We start from the raw sequence: 15,280 nt of genomic DNA, 5'->3' as shown, positions 1-15,280 counted from the left end.
AGGGCCACAAAAATTGTCAGAGGGCAGGAGCACCTCTCCTGTGAAGATCCTATGAGGAGAGGCTGAGGGAGCTGGGGCTGTTCAGCCTGGAGAAGAGGAGGCTCAGAGGGGACCTCATCACTCTCTACAACTCCCTGAAAGGAGGTTGTAGCCAGAGGGGGGTTGGTCTCGTTTCCCAGGCAACTCTCAGCAAGACAGGAGGGCACGGTCTTAAGTTGTGCAGGGGGAGGTTTAGGTTGGACATTAGAAAGAATTTCTTTACCAAGAGGGTGATCAGACATTGGAATGGGCTGCCCTGGGAAGTGGTGGATTCTCCGTCCCTGGAGATGTTTAAAAAGAGCCTGGATGTGGCACTCAGTGCCATGGTCTGGTAACTGGAGCAGTAGTGGATCAAGGGTTGGACTTGATAATCTCTGAGGTCCCTTCCAACCCAGCCAATTCTATGATTCTATGATTCTATGATTCTATGACAGGCTGAGGGAGCTGAGGCTGTTCAGCCTGGAGAAGCAAAGGCTCTGAGGAGACCTCCTACAAGCCTTCCAGTACTGAAGGGGCTACAGGAAAGCTGAGGATTTTTTTGTTTACAAGAGCATGTAGTGACAGAAGGAGGGGTAATGGCAGTTAACTGAAAGAGTATATTTAGGAATAAATTCTTTCGTTGTTAGGGTCGTGAAACATTGGAACAGGTTGCAAAGAGCAGCTGTGGCTGCCCCCTCCCTGGAAGTTCAAGGCTGGGCTGGATGGGGCTTTGATGAACCTGGTTTAGTGGGAGGTGTCACTGCCCATGCGGGTGGTTTGGAACAAGATGAGGTCCAAACTGTTATGTGCTTATTCAGTGATTAATTGGATTACTTTTTGTATTTTTTGTCTTTGGAATAGCTATCTATTCTGAGGTAGTTGAAATAAGGCTTTCCAGAAGAGTTCAGGAGTTTAAAAATTACTTAGGAAAATATCAAATATCAGCAGACTGAGCTACACTTTCAACAAGCTCGTTGGTGATCAAGATACCAAAAACCACCAAACAAGCCAAAATAAAAAAAACCCCAACAACCTGAAGTCCTTTTCCTTCTCCCATGGCAGAAGCGTACACTCATCTCTCTTCAAAATATATTAAAAGCACAGGGTTTGAAATGTGTTGATAAGATCACCAGTTTGTGTGTTCAGACCAGATCAAGTGAACAGGTTCCAGGATCTGAGAAGATAAAAATATTTTATCATTTCATTGACTGGAACAATTTTTCTGTGATTTTAAATGAAAGTGTGATTATTTTTGTCCTTATGTACTGCTTTTCTGTACATATGGTATAAATTTTGTTTCTGTTTAGGGTCTTTTTCCTTAAATTACAGATGTAGTGATTTGCTATTGTTTAAATTCATTTTCAGATGTACTTACACTTAACATTAAAATACTAAAACTTAAAGAAGTAATAATTAGGAAAAAGAAAAAAAATTCACAGGCCCAGTCAATTACTAATAGTACTGAGAACTGATAGCACTTGAGCCATGTATGCAGGGTAAGAAGACTTGCTACAACATACAATAACAGTATGTTACAACATACAGTTACAGTAGTAATTTCATGCCAGTTACTGCTTGTGCACTGAATGGGAGACAAAGGTGTAATTTTGGCAAGGTCAGAATAAGAAGACTGAAACTGGAGGAGGGAGCAAAAAGTGACATGAACATGCACTGTAGGAATTGTCATAGATCCTTGCTGTGATGTGCCCTGCACAAAGAAGCCCTGTTGAGTGATGTGTTTTCCAGTGGAAATACCTGATTATGCAATAGCAGTTGTGTCTCATGCTATTGAGACTCATGGTATGTCTCATGCTTTGGGAGTCAAGATAGAAGACAAAGAACTGGAAATTACTGCAAATCAGAAAACATTGTAAGTATTTTGTGACTACATGCAGTTGTTTTTCATATTTTCTTTTAAAAATGTTATGGTCTTGGTTTATGGTAAACCTTTTATAAGACAACTGCCAATGGCAGCAAAATCTATACCTCCCCACTAACAAAGAAAGATGCCTCTGATGCATAATGAATCCAGTATTAGTTTTTCTTTTGACTTTGACTTTAACTCCATTGAGTTTAACTAGGAAAACAGGAAAGTCATTGCTTCAGCGTAGTGTGCCTGTCTAGAGAGAAGCAATGATACTGCTGGAGGCATGCTTTGAGCAATAGTTTGGGCATTTATCCAGTTCATATATCCCTGTCATAAAGAGTCAGTTTCTGTTCTTTTGAAGTCAGATGCAGTGATGTAGGCTTTCTGTGAATTATTCACAAGGAAGAAAAAATCTTTTGTCTCTTCTACAATGGAAAATAATGCCCTCAATATTAACAAGACATTTAGATTATTGTATGCTGCAGTAAGATCTGCTTTAGGAAGATAAAAGCTGAACATAAACCAATCAGTTAGAAAGACTGTCAGATGTGAAAATCATTTTAAGTTACCTGAAGATTGAAAGGAAAAAGTGTGTTTATTAGAAATAATTTTCAAATTTTTCACATCCCTTGTTTATCCATATGTCAACCGTCTGTAATACAGGCTGTTTTCAGTCCTCTTAGCTTCTGTTCAGTTTAGTGGAAATGTGTGGCTTCTTGCTTTTCCTAAGAGAACTCACTCCAAGGGATGTCCAGCAAAATTTGTGTGTATTTTATAAAGAGTAATGTTATCCTTGATTTTCAGGTGACTTGAACTAGATTAACGTCACTTAATGAAGAGCGATGTTTCTTGTGCTTTGGATAGATACTACCAAACAATTTTAGACCCAGGATTAATTTAAAAGTAGGTTCACTTGGGATTTTTGTTTTTTCTTCAAAATTGGTTATGAATTGCTGCCATAATCAGTATCAGTGTCGAGGCTTTGAGCCCAGATACTTATGCATATCAGACAGCTGAGATGAAGAGAATTTCCTGTTTTCTGTATAAGCACAATGTACGAGACCCAGACTTGGAAAGGACAAAATGTAATTTGTCTGCAACTTCTTGTCTAAAGATATTGTTCTTTATAATTTTGAGTTCTTATGAATAAAAACTTACATAGTAAAGGATTTTATGGCAGAAATGCAAAAGACTTCTTGTCTTTGAGTTCTTTGTTTTAAAAAAGGTCTGTGCTAAAATAAGTTTTTTAAACATACATAAAATAGCATCCTATCTGTACTCTCCATTGTCTGGAGTAATTCCTCTTGCCATACCACTAACATCAAGAGGATCACAGAGAGTTTGTTTTTCAGACATTTGGCATCACATACATTGAATGTTTGACTAGTTTTTGTGTCCTGTTTTCCCTTAGATCTGTATACATTAAATATGCATGGTTTTGTGTATATGCAAACTGATGCCAACAGCTAACCATAGCATCTGAGATGACAGTTTCTGTTAGATGTATACTGACTTAGCTGTGGAAAAATGTTGAAGATACTTTTGAAAGCCATTTGGTAAGATAAAATCCTTGGTTTCATTTTTCTGAATCTTTGTAAACACTGGCATCTTGGCTGAAAATTTCCATCACAAGTAATTAGTACTCATTGAAAATGTTCTGAAGTTTCTGTGAGATCAATTCATCTGCTTCTGACAAAATAACACGCAAAAAATGTGTTTTGCCAGAGTCAATAAAATTCAGTCTTGTAACTGTTGTGCTTCTTATTTTTCCTTTGGAGTAGGTACTGGGAAGTTTCATTAGAGTAGGATTTTATTAGGGTGAAACACAATTGCTTTGTATCTTAAAGCTCAATTTAAACTAAGCCAGATGATCTCTCAAAATCTTGGTTTACCCCAAGGTTTTTTTTTTTCAGTCTGAAAGCAAAATTCTTTTATATTTTTTATGTTTAAAATTCTTTTATGTTTTTATGTTTACAAGAACACCAATAAAATAACCAGACACTTTTAATACTTCTTTTTGGTTGAAAGAAGGTTCAATGATACAACTGAACCAGAAATAGTAAGACTACTGTAAACTTTTTTCTTTGTTAGTAAGTTCTATATAGTATAGTCCATGTTGGTTTTACTCAGAAATGGCAGATGTGCTCTGCTTGTTTAAGCCAATATTCACTTACATTTTTCTGTTACTTTTAAACTTTGGATAGTTACAGAGAACTTAATTTAGTTGAATACTGGTCTCACACTGCTTTTCAGAGCAGGGGTAGGAAGTGCATTTCCTAAGAAATGCATCTTTTATCTATTTTCCCCTTGAAATGAAGAGTTTTCTGAGTGTCTTAGGTTGGCAGTAGTTTTGTTCTGAATCTGATAATTGTTTTCAATTACAAATGCTTACCTGCGTGTAAGGCTAACTTCAAAAGGCTGAGGAACACTTAACCATTGTGAAGAGTTTCTTTTAGGCCACTGGCATTTTTCCCTCTGTTTTTCTTTTTCCTTAATTTGAAATAAAGACCTTTTTGCTGCTGTGTACTGTAAGATGGGAAATGGAAAGCAAGTTATGAGGTCTTGCTGTGATCATTGTACCCCTGAAAGTTGCATGAGTTTGAATTATTCAGGTACATGTTGTACCATGCTGGCTTTTTTGAATCACTGGAGTGTACTCTGTGCTAAGACTGCTTTAAGTTTTCCAGTTAGACTGCTAACGCAAACAGATTCTATAAGAAATGGTTCTGTACTGTGATTATATCCTTACAGATTTATCTGTGAAAAATGAGTTTACATTGGCACAATTTTCTACTCAAGGAAAAAAAAGAAGAAAATAATAAAAATAAGAAAACTATTATTTTAGATGCAGGACAGGTTGTATGAAGAGCCTTTGCTCATGAACTCTTCATCATTTAAATCAGTACAGTTTGAAAGTCTCTCATGCAAGTTCCCATAACAGCCTCTGAAACACTAATTACCAGTTATCACTTCCATTGGGAAACCGTACCAGTCCCAAGCATAAAAATGGTCACTTAAAATGTCTTTAATAAGCAGCATAGCATTGTACAGAACCAAATCTCAAGTAGATACTCCTCCTTAAATGGTAATTCCCTCCTTTTTTTAAAAGGTCAGCTCAATTAGATTTTGGCAGGATTGAGTCTTCAGTGTCTCTTAGTGTATTCATCAGGACACACTGGGTGGTAGTTTGCAAGTATTCATGAGCAAAACAGGTTAGTAATACGCTGGTACCAGTACAAATAGATTGTCTTCATCACCACATAGACAAAACACTCATGAGAACAGTGCAATTCCTTAAGCACTAGTGGCATGATATAATGAAGTTGTATTCCATTAAGCACTTGTATACAAGGGAGCAAAATGTCATCACCTGAGTGTGGCTGCATTTCTGTGATACAACCTCATCTGTTCCGTCAACTAGTTTTGCTCTGATCAATAAGCAGTTTTCTGTGGCCTTTCACTACTGTCAGATGTCATTGAATGATGTAAATACACGTCAGAAACTAGAAACTTGACAGCTTACCTAGACTGAAGAAAGAAGTGTGGGAGTGGGTGTACTGCTGGAATAGACAGAAATGACAGCTGATGTCTGCTCTGTAAAAATAGTTTGATATTGCTACAGACAAGATATTTCATTTTCCATAAGCATGCAACAATATGTCTGTGTCTTATATGAGTCAAGTCATTCAAAAAGACTGAAGAGGGAAAAAAAAGGCATTTTTATTTCAGGACAGCACTTAACACAGTTAAAAATCTCAAAATTTCTCTTGGGCAGTATGCAATTGGTGGAATGTCTTCTTATGCTGGCATACTCTTTCAAAGCATGAAAGAGTTTACTTCTTCAACCCAGGGGTCATTGCTTGGGCCAGTTCTTTTTATTATCATTATCAGTGATCTGGACAATGGGATCAAGTGCACCCTCAATGAGTTTGCAAGTGACACCAAGCTGCCTGAGAGTATTGATCTACTTGAGGGTAGGAAGGCTCTGCAGAGGGACCTGGAGATGCTGGATCAATGGGCTGAGGTCAGTTTTATGAGACTCAGCAAGGCCAAGGTTGGATCCTGCACTTGGATCACAACAACCTCAGGCTTGGGTACTGTTTGGAAAGATGCCTGGTGGAAAAGGACCTGGGTGTGTTGGTCAACAGCTGGCTGAATATGAACAAGCAGTGTTCCCAGGAAAGTCAATAGCATGCTGGCTTGCATCAGTGTGGCCAGGAGTAGGGAGGTGATCATGCCCCTGTATTTTGGCCTTGATGAGGCTGCATCTTGAATAATGTGTTAAGTTTTGGGACCCTCACCAAAAGAAGGGCACTAAGGCTCTGGAGCATGTCCAGAGGATAACAAGGCTTGTGAAAGGTCTAGAGCACAAGTCTGGCAAGGAATGGCTGAGTGAACTGTGGTTGTTTAGCCTGGAGAAAAGGAGACCGAGGGAGACCTTATAGCTAGCTGTCTACAACAACCCAATGAGGTTGTAGTAAGGTAGGTGTTGGGCTCTTCTCCTGAGTTACAAGTGATAGAACCAAGGCATCCTGGCCTCAGGTTGTGCCAGGGGAGGTTTAGATTGGCTATTAGGGAAAAAATTCTTTACTGAAAGGGTTGCCAGGTATTGGAACAGGCTGCTCAGGGGATCTCTCAAGGTATTTAAAAGATGTGTAGATACAAGACTTCAGAACATGATTTATTGGTGGACTTGGCATTGCTAGGTTAATGGTTGGACTTGGCGATGTTAAAGGTCATTTCCAACCAAAATGATTTTATGCTTTCACCACAGAATCGAAAAGCACTTTGGGTTGGTTTTGGGGGATTTTGTTTTGGGGTTTTTCTGCTTTGTTTTCTTTTTTCAGTAAGGACTTTACAAAAGAAGTTCCAGACTACAATTTTCTGGGAGGAGAGAAGTTTTCTATTACAGGTAATATGGGCTAGATAAACCTTTAAGGTGTTAGGACAGAAGCACAGTATTTTAATCTCGAGGGTTAATTTAATCCTTCCTATGCAGCATGAACATCTTTACTATATGTCTACCATGTAACAATGAAAACATGGAAGTCATTGTTTTGAAGAGAAAAAATTAGTAAATATATTAGAATAAATTAGTAAAATGAAACCTGTTTCTAAAATATATGTTGTTTTAGTAATCTAAATTAACACCCACTGTTGTATTAACAGAGACATCTGTACTCTAGCCTACTGCAATCTCATTGATAGCATGTTGTCCTCTACCCTTCTCTCCGGGCAAAAAACCAAAAAACAAAAACCAAAAAACCAAAACTGCTGAGAAGACAGAGGTGTTATCTTTGTGTGATGGTGTGTGCATGTGTATGGAATGAAGCTACCTATCTACCATATCCAGTTGAGTCTTTGCCACCTTGATAACATTAGCATGCTTTAATGCTATCCGTTACACTGAAGTGTGATTTGTATGAAGAAAAGCTCCAGACCCCTCAGGTTCTGTACTGTGCTTCTCTTGCTGCAGGGTTTGGGCAAATGACATGTGGCCAGTGCCTACATAATGGTTATTTGATCTTCACTGGTTACTTGCCATACGGCCTGTGTGTAGCAGGATGTCTCAGCATAAATGCCTGGTCTCAGAGCAAAGATCACAGTTCACTGACTTCTGAAGTTCTTTCTTTGGGCTCTCATGTTACTGGCATCTTTGCATCTCTTAAGAGGTTTTTTTACAGAGCTTTCAAACAATGGCTGTTCTCAGCTGGAAAACTTAGACCAGATTTCTTTAGAGGGCCATGAATCTTGGTTAAGAATAGCCATGCAAAACTAGTCTAAATTAACTGTATTCCCTATTTTCTCAGACATCAGGTCTTACCTCTACCTTTCCTTTCTATGGTCAATTGTTTGATGCAGCTTACCTTTCCATTGTGTAGGAGGAATGCCTAGGTGCTCATTGCCATTATACATTTGTAATGAAAGGTAAAGTAAGTAATGCTAAGTAATTAATTGCTACTCTGCTACCATACTTGAATTAATTTACTGTGTATTATGACCTATTGTGATGAACAGGAAGTTGCTGGAAAGCTCTGTTTAGGCTGGTGTTTATTTTAAATCAGAAAACTATTTTGAGTTGATTTCTAATTTTCTGCATGAAAAACTCAGAGTCACTATTGTTTCCTTGCAAATGAGAAACTCTACTCTTTTTGATACCTAAAAATGGTTTTACAGCATTAGTGTGTATAGAATAATTGTCACAAAACCAGAGTGGTGTCAAATTGTAGCAGTTAAGCAGCATTTTAGCTACTGACTTAGCCTTTGCCAGGGTATTACCCACTTTCTTGTGGGGGAGAAATGGAGATAATTGGCTTGTGGGGTGAAGGAAATCATTATTCACAAGGTAGATACTCCAGCTGCAGTCTTGTATGTCTGGACATAAATTATCTTGAGAATAGTTACGAAAATTCTCTGGAAGCTAGCAAAAGGACTCTGCTGCAGTTTAGTGTTTTCCTGTGCTTTAGGATACTTCTTAGGTTTCAAACAATCTCCTGCATATTTTCAATCTATTAATTTATTTTTTCGTAGAAAATCACCTTTATTTACTTTGAATACTTGGTTGCTAGTACTGGCAAGTGAGATTTGATATCTCCACTACAACCCCCTCCAAATATTGTGACCTCCAGGATATGTAGAAAATCCCCAAATAAAGAAGGTAAAATGCTGTGTTCACATTTTCACAATTCTACTTCTTGTATAATATTTTTAAAATTATTTCTAGAGCTATTTCTGCAACAGTTCTGAAGTACAGTTGCCATCCTAAATACACTGTACAGTGATGTAAAGATTAAAACTTCGTTGCAATTAGAGGGAGTTGAGTGGTTGCCCTAAACATGTGCTGATCATAGCATTTTTCCATATGATTTGGGTTTTTTTTATCTTTGTATTGCATATATTTTAAAATAAACACTTAGCCAGTTTGTTGTTTGGTTTTGTGTTGTTTTTGGTTTTTGGGTTTTTTTATTTACAGATTTTGCAGTGTTTCTGTCACTTCAACTTCTTGTTCCTTATTAAGACTTCAGAGATACAAACCAGTAGCTCAGTAATTGCTTTCTTGAATCTGCCTTTAATAATTACATTTAGTAAAGCTGTATCGAAAATTAGAAAGGCAGAGACTAATGGAAAACTAGATTTTTCACTGAATTAGAAAGCAAGACAATCCATATATTGACAACATTTCAAGTTGAAACAGATCAGGAAAACTGCTTTGGACTGTCTGTGCAAAGAGGCAAACACAGGCCTGATGTGCAGTGGCATCTGCATTTTATACAGGCAGAGAAACTATAAGAGATTTCATGTAAATAGGTGTCTTGAGGGGACAGTACAAATCTGATTTGGAAGCAAGTCACTTGAGGTTTTTTTTTTAGTCAGAGAACCTCTTTTTCCTTCACATTAACAAAAAGTCTGGAAATTACAACTTTCTGTGTTGAAAATAGTTGGAAATAGGAGATGAGGTAGAGTGGAAACACGTTTTAGGTTCTTGCTTTAGATGGGACTACAATCTGTGAAAGTATGTTGAGGTGAGTATGACAGCATTGTGAGCCTGCTTGTATGAAGGAGGGGGAAGGGGAAAGGGGGAAGGTATTAGGTCATTGTTTAGTCATTAGTGGGACTTTTCACCAAGAATTTAGGGCATTTAAATTCCCATTTGAAGAACAAGTGAAAATATAAAAACTATTTTCAGGCTAGTCTGTGACTAGATCATCTTGCAAGTATTTATTATTAGTTGCATATAAAAGCTTGTGCTTACAGATTCGTGTTTTAAACTATGATTATTTACTGTTCTGATTCCACGTGGTTTCCCTTTTCATTTTTTGTTAATATGATTATTTGAGTATCTTTGCATCTTCTGCAGTGTTTTGTGATAGAGCCTTGCTTCAATTATCATTTAAATAGACAGCATGCCTAACAAAGGTTATTTTAGTATCTTCAGCATTTAGTATCTTCAGCATTTTGGAGACCCTTATTTTTGCCCATGAGTACAGTTCCACTTACATTCAACATGTTTAATAATAGTTTCCTTTGACAGCATAATGCTTGCTTCTGTTGCTTTTTAGGGCATATTCATAGAATTGGACACATCTTGCCTGAGTCTTTGTAAGGTGAGGATTGGTGTGCATCAGTAGAGGATAGATTCTGTGATTGTGTGGAACAGTTTCAGTAAATATGGAGAAGAAGAATTTTGCTTATGTAAATTGATACGGTTTGTTTGTTGGATATTAATTTTATCCTACTTCAGATTGCTGCTCAGCTTTTAATTTTCAGTATGTTTGACTGAACATAGACTGATGATTTGAAGACTTCCAAGCACAGAAAAAGCACTGAACTTCTCTTACTAAGAAGAGAAGATCCTAATCTACCTTAGATCCTAATCACATAACATAGAATTGAAATAATAACTTCCATTTTGTTATTTACATGTATTAGTCAGTATGTAATCTTGCGAAGATGATCAAAGGGCTGGAGCACCTCTCCTATAGAAACAGGCTGAGAGAGCTGGGGCTGCTCAGCCTCAAGAAGAGAAGGCTACAGGGAGACCTTCTAAGAGCTGGCAGGGCTCCTGGAGAGACTGGATGTTTTACATGACCATATGGTGACAGGACAAGGGCTCTAAACTGGAAAAGGGTAGATTCAGGTTAGACATTCAGAAGAAATTCTTTAATGTTAGGGTGGTGAGACACTGGACTAGGTTGCCCAACATCCAGTTGTGGATGCCCCCTCCCTTGGAAGTCCTCTGGGGAGGGACTGTTCACAAGTGCATGTAGTGACTGGGGGAAGGGCTATGGTCTTAAACTAGAATGTGATAGATTTAGATTAGACATTTTGAGGAAGTTCTTTACTGTGAGTGTGGTGACACAGTGAGCAGGTTGCCCAGAGGCACAGTCCCTGTAGCCATTCAGGGTCAGGCTTGATGGGGCATTGAACAATCTGATCTAGTTAAAGATACCTCTGCTCTCTACAGGGAGGTTGGACCAGATGACCTTTGAAGGTCCTTTTTATCCTGTTCTGAGTGTTCAAGTCCAGGTTGGATGGGGCCTTGAGCGACCCAATCTATTTGGGGGTGTCCCTGCCCATGCAGGGATGTTGATGGAATTAGATATCCTTAAAATCTCTTCTAACCCAAGCCGTTCTATTATTTTATGATTAATACTTTTTTGGTTATCTGATAAGCTTCTTCCTTAATTCAGCTTATATGACAAACAGAGAACAGTTGTTGCTAGTTAGCTTTTGAACCTCTGCTGAGGCAGTGTGCAGTATTCTTCAGTGATAAAAATGAAGACGACACTGTTAGATTACCAGCAATCTGTGAAATTTCACCCTTTTTTGTGGAATGGACAAAAGCTAATAATATTCTTCTTTTGAACAGAAATAATGAATATATAAGAAAGTACTGACAGAGTCACAGAAGAAATTGAAAGAACCACAGAGCTGAGGCATGCTTAGGATTCCCTCCTGGCTCTATATATTTACCATTTGAGCAAATCAGCATTATTTGTCATTTAGGAAGAGTGGTGTCAATTATGAATAAATTACTGTTTAAACAGTGACTTTTGGACTTGACTTCTTTTCCTGTACCTGGTGGGAAAGTTGAAAAGCTCTTGAAAAAGAGAAATAGGGTGAAACTAATGGCAATATCTATTGTTTACCCACCTATTTCAAAATATTACATGATCTTCACAGATGAGGTTATCATCTAGGTTCAAGATATTATCTCATACTGTTTCAGTGTTTATCTAACGTAAACTTTCTTAAGAAATTATCAAATAGGTCAGATTTGGTTAAAGGTCTGGTGTTAGTCCCATTTTTCTTGAAAAGCTGAGAGGCATTTTATATAGAAATTTTCCACTGGAGATTTTGTAGAGAGAGTGGTGTTTTCTGTGTAAAGAAAGAGCTGGAGATAAAATTACATACTTTACAATAATCATTCCTATTTCTGATGTGTAGGATTTTACAAACTGCTTAATTTGTGAACTGATATGGTGACACATCTTGGCTGAAGATTTTTTGAAACGAAACATACTGGGAAATGTTTATGTAAAGCAACAGCTGCCCCAAAGCATTCAAGTCCAGGTTTTTTTCTTAAATTATTTTTTAAATATCATCTTGTCACTGTAAACTACAGTAATATGTCATATCTTCCTTTAAACTATTACTAATTCTGTCAGTCTTTAACATAAATGTTATGTTCACTTATAATAGGGCATTAAAAATACATGGAGAATTAATGGTCAAGATCTTACAAAGTAAACACGTAATATAAGAAATTGTCACCTATGTATCACTAGCAGGCATTTTACCTGAACATTTTAATGAATTAGTTTGTTCACTTTTCTGTGATCCTAAAGAATAATTAGAGGAGCTTGTTCTATTTGGAAGTCCTCCACTGGTTTTATTCAATATTTATACATAATTGCAGTGAATAAGAAGTTTTGAGGATTTTTTTTTTCCTTTTATGTATTTTGAAACACCTGAAGTGTGAGTACTATGATTTTTCAGCTACATAGTGTCACCATATGCCAAACACACTGGCTAGATGCAGTAGCATTCATTTCTCATCCATACATGACAAAGTCATGCTTTCCTCTCAAGCTTGCAGTAGCCTGATTTCTTCAGACTAAAAGGAGAAGCTTTTTCCTGCTCTTCCTTGGTCTCCTTATTTTAATGGTAGTGTAATATGGTCTTTTCAGGTATTGCTCACCTGTGCCTAGTTTTCTGTCCAGCATCTTTCCTACAAAAACTTCAAAATATCCTCCAGTCTTTTTGGAGTACTGATGCCACTGGAAAATTTATATCATGCACATAAACTGTGTAAAGTTTTGTTAGGAGTTGGGCTTTTTTCCAGAAGTTTATATGTTGGCCAAATTTGCCTCCCACCTGTCGTTCTGGTCTTTTTGTCCGCATCTGGGGTGAATTTGTGTGAAAAGATTTGGGTTTTGTTTTGGATTGTGTTTGGAGTTTTCAGTTGAGTTTTTTGGCATGGGTAAAGTAAAATAGGTTTTCTTTAGCTATGTGTTTGGACTGTCTCAGCTGTCACTTACTAAAAATATTTTCTCTCAGAATCACATACCTGATATGGAAAATCTGAGCCCAAAGATTAAAGGTTTTCAGAGTCATAAGTAACTGAGAACAGTCTTGTAATGGATAAAAATAGATTATTCTAATTACTCCCAGCACATTCGTTAACTGCTATAATGTATTTTACTAAATTAACTCCATCTCAGATTGTCTTGAAATGTTATTGGCATGTTAATTTAAAATAGCATTAGTGCATGTTTGTGTGTGTGTGTGTGACCTGCAGCATGAAAAGGGAAGGTGAGGAATCAGCTGATGCAAGGTGCATGTCACTTCCTTACCCCTTCAGATTTCTTTACCTGTGAAAACCATGTGTGGGTTGTGGAGGTAGTAGGATCAGAGGCTGTACAGAAAGATGAGTAATTGCTTGCTGAGGCAGTTGTAAATAAGATGATGCTTAAGAAAGTTGTATTTACTCTGCCTTGTCAGTAGAGAAGTGTAACTTTCTGTAAATACAGAGAAGAATTAACTTCTGTGGCAACTAAGAACTTAAGGTAAACTAAGTAAAGTTTGCATTCCTTCTGCAAGGAAGGAGGCACTGGAGTCTCAGAATAAGAGAGCCTTGGTAACAAAAAAATATTTGAAGAAATAATTTATCGCAATGCTTTGCATTAATAGAAATGGCAAAAGTTTTTTTGGTCAGTAAGAAACACATGTTCAGCAGATAAGAAGCAGGAAAATGCCAAGATTCAATGAGATTTGCATAGGGGAGTGAAGTTTTCATGAAGTTCATAATAGGGCAAAATGAAAATTTGAAATCTCAGAATGAAGTAGTAATAACCTGAGACATACAGTAATAATCTGTAATGACTTCTTACTGCTATTTTTGTATTACTCTTTTATTGCCACTTTTTTCTTGATGGTATTTTCAGATTTGCCGAACTGAATTTAAGTTTTTAAGTCTGTATGTATTTAAGTAAGGGGAATTGGTTGGTATCTACAGGTGATAAACATCCAGAGTTTTCTAGTACAGTAAATGAAGATTTCTTTTACATCCAAGAACCAGGACATAAAATGTGACTATCAAATTTCAGCAAAAAATTGAATATATTGTTATATAATATACTATTATTTCCTCACATATCTGGTGTTTAGGAATCTACTAACTTTTATTACTGAGGTGCTTATACCAAGTTAGTTCTTCAGTAGTCTGTGCTTGGCAGTATCTTTAATTTTTTTCTTCTTTGAGAAAAAGACCTGTGAATGATAGTTCTTGACTCTCATGCTTCACAGTAAAATTTGAAGAAACTTCCACATTGTGTTACCTTCTGCTCAAGCCACAGTCAGCAATAAAACATTTAGCACAATTTTCATTTATCCATTGATGTCACTTTGCTTTCAGTACACACACTCTTACTTCTGCTTTCCAGCATCAGACTCAATTTATAACTTATTTAAGATCCTTCTGAAATGTGTTGAATATGTAATACTTTATCAGGCCAAGTACATCTGCAGGCATTTAATTACTTGATGCTTGCCTCACTGTCTTTCAAGTGATTGAGAGGCCAGTTACTAATTAATATAGTTCTCACTGAATCAATTTTCATTGTCTTTGAAATGATAAATATTTAATTGTGCAACCAGTGTTCTTTGGTAGGTTATTCAGTCTTGTATCTCAAAACTGCTACTAGGATACTTTAATTACATGTATTTTCCTGAATATTGGTTTGTATTAGTATTTCAACTGCATTTTGAACCTATACAGTATGTGTATATGTACCTATACCTATACCTACACCAATGTGCTGGATGTAGTCTCCATAAGTGGTTTAGATGTTTCTTTTCTCAGACATGGGTGAGTCAAATTCTGTGCTGCTTGGCTTTTCCACTAATACCTGAAGCATCTGCAGTCCAGCTGCTGGCTGTGTTTTACACTGTAACTTTAGAGCAAGCAGATAGGGAAGTGTTTTTCTCTCCTCTCTTTGTCCTTCCCTTGTGCTCAAGTCAAAGCCAAACACTACATCCTGCTGAACTTCACCTGTTCCTGTCTGTGGGATTCCTGCACCTCACCGCCTGCAGCTCCCGAATACGTACTCACAATGGAGCCAGGATGGCTGACAGGACACTGAGCTTTGCCCAGGCTTTGCCACAAGTTTTACAGTATGGGCTGCACTTCTGTTTTTATGCTGCCAGCAGTACCTGAACTAGTTTTAATCTGGCTCAGGAATTGTTTCATACACTGTGGCCATGAAGCCAACTGCAACATAAATAAATGCTCTGTAAGTCACGCTGTGTAAATTCAAAAGCTTAAAAACTTAGATCTTAATTTGGGCACAATATTTTATTATTTTGGGGGACTGTTTGTGATTGCTACTCCTG

At 37.3% G+C, this 15,280-nt stretch overlaps 1 protein-coding gene and 1 long non-coding RNA gene across 3 annotated transcripts in view; both read left to right on the top strand.

Moving 5' to 3' along the window:
* The window catches only part of LOC139789641 (uncharacterized), a 354,871-nt gene that overhangs the window by 152,458 nt on the left and 187,133 nt on the right, over positions 1–15,280 (top strand). The gene's annotated exons all lie outside the window — the stretch shown is intronic.
* The window catches only part of SNX24 (sorting nexin 24), a 94,616-nt gene that overhangs the window by 23,345 nt on the left and 55,991 nt on the right, over positions 1–15,280 (top strand). The window contains exon 2 of one of the 2 annotated variants that reach the window (XM_071732217.1): positions 8,417–8,543. The exons of the other annotated variant lie outside the window; for it this stretch is intronic. The gene's annotated coding sequence lies outside the window, so the exon portion shown is untranslated. The remainder of the gene's footprint in view (positions 1–8,416; positions 8,544–15,280) is intronic. 2 annotated transcript variants of the gene reach the window in all.

The sequence above is a fragment of the Heliangelus exortis genome, chromosome Z (assembly GCF_036169615.1).
Source record: "Heliangelus exortis chromosome Z, bHelExo1.hap1, whole genome shotgun sequence".
In the NCBI taxonomy this organism is placed as follows: Eukaryota; Metazoa; Chordata; class Aves; order Apodiformes; family Trochilidae; genus Heliangelus; species Heliangelus exortis.
The sequence above is the reverse complement of the archived record's forward strand: the minus strand, read 5'-3'. Positions and strand labels throughout refer to the sequence as shown.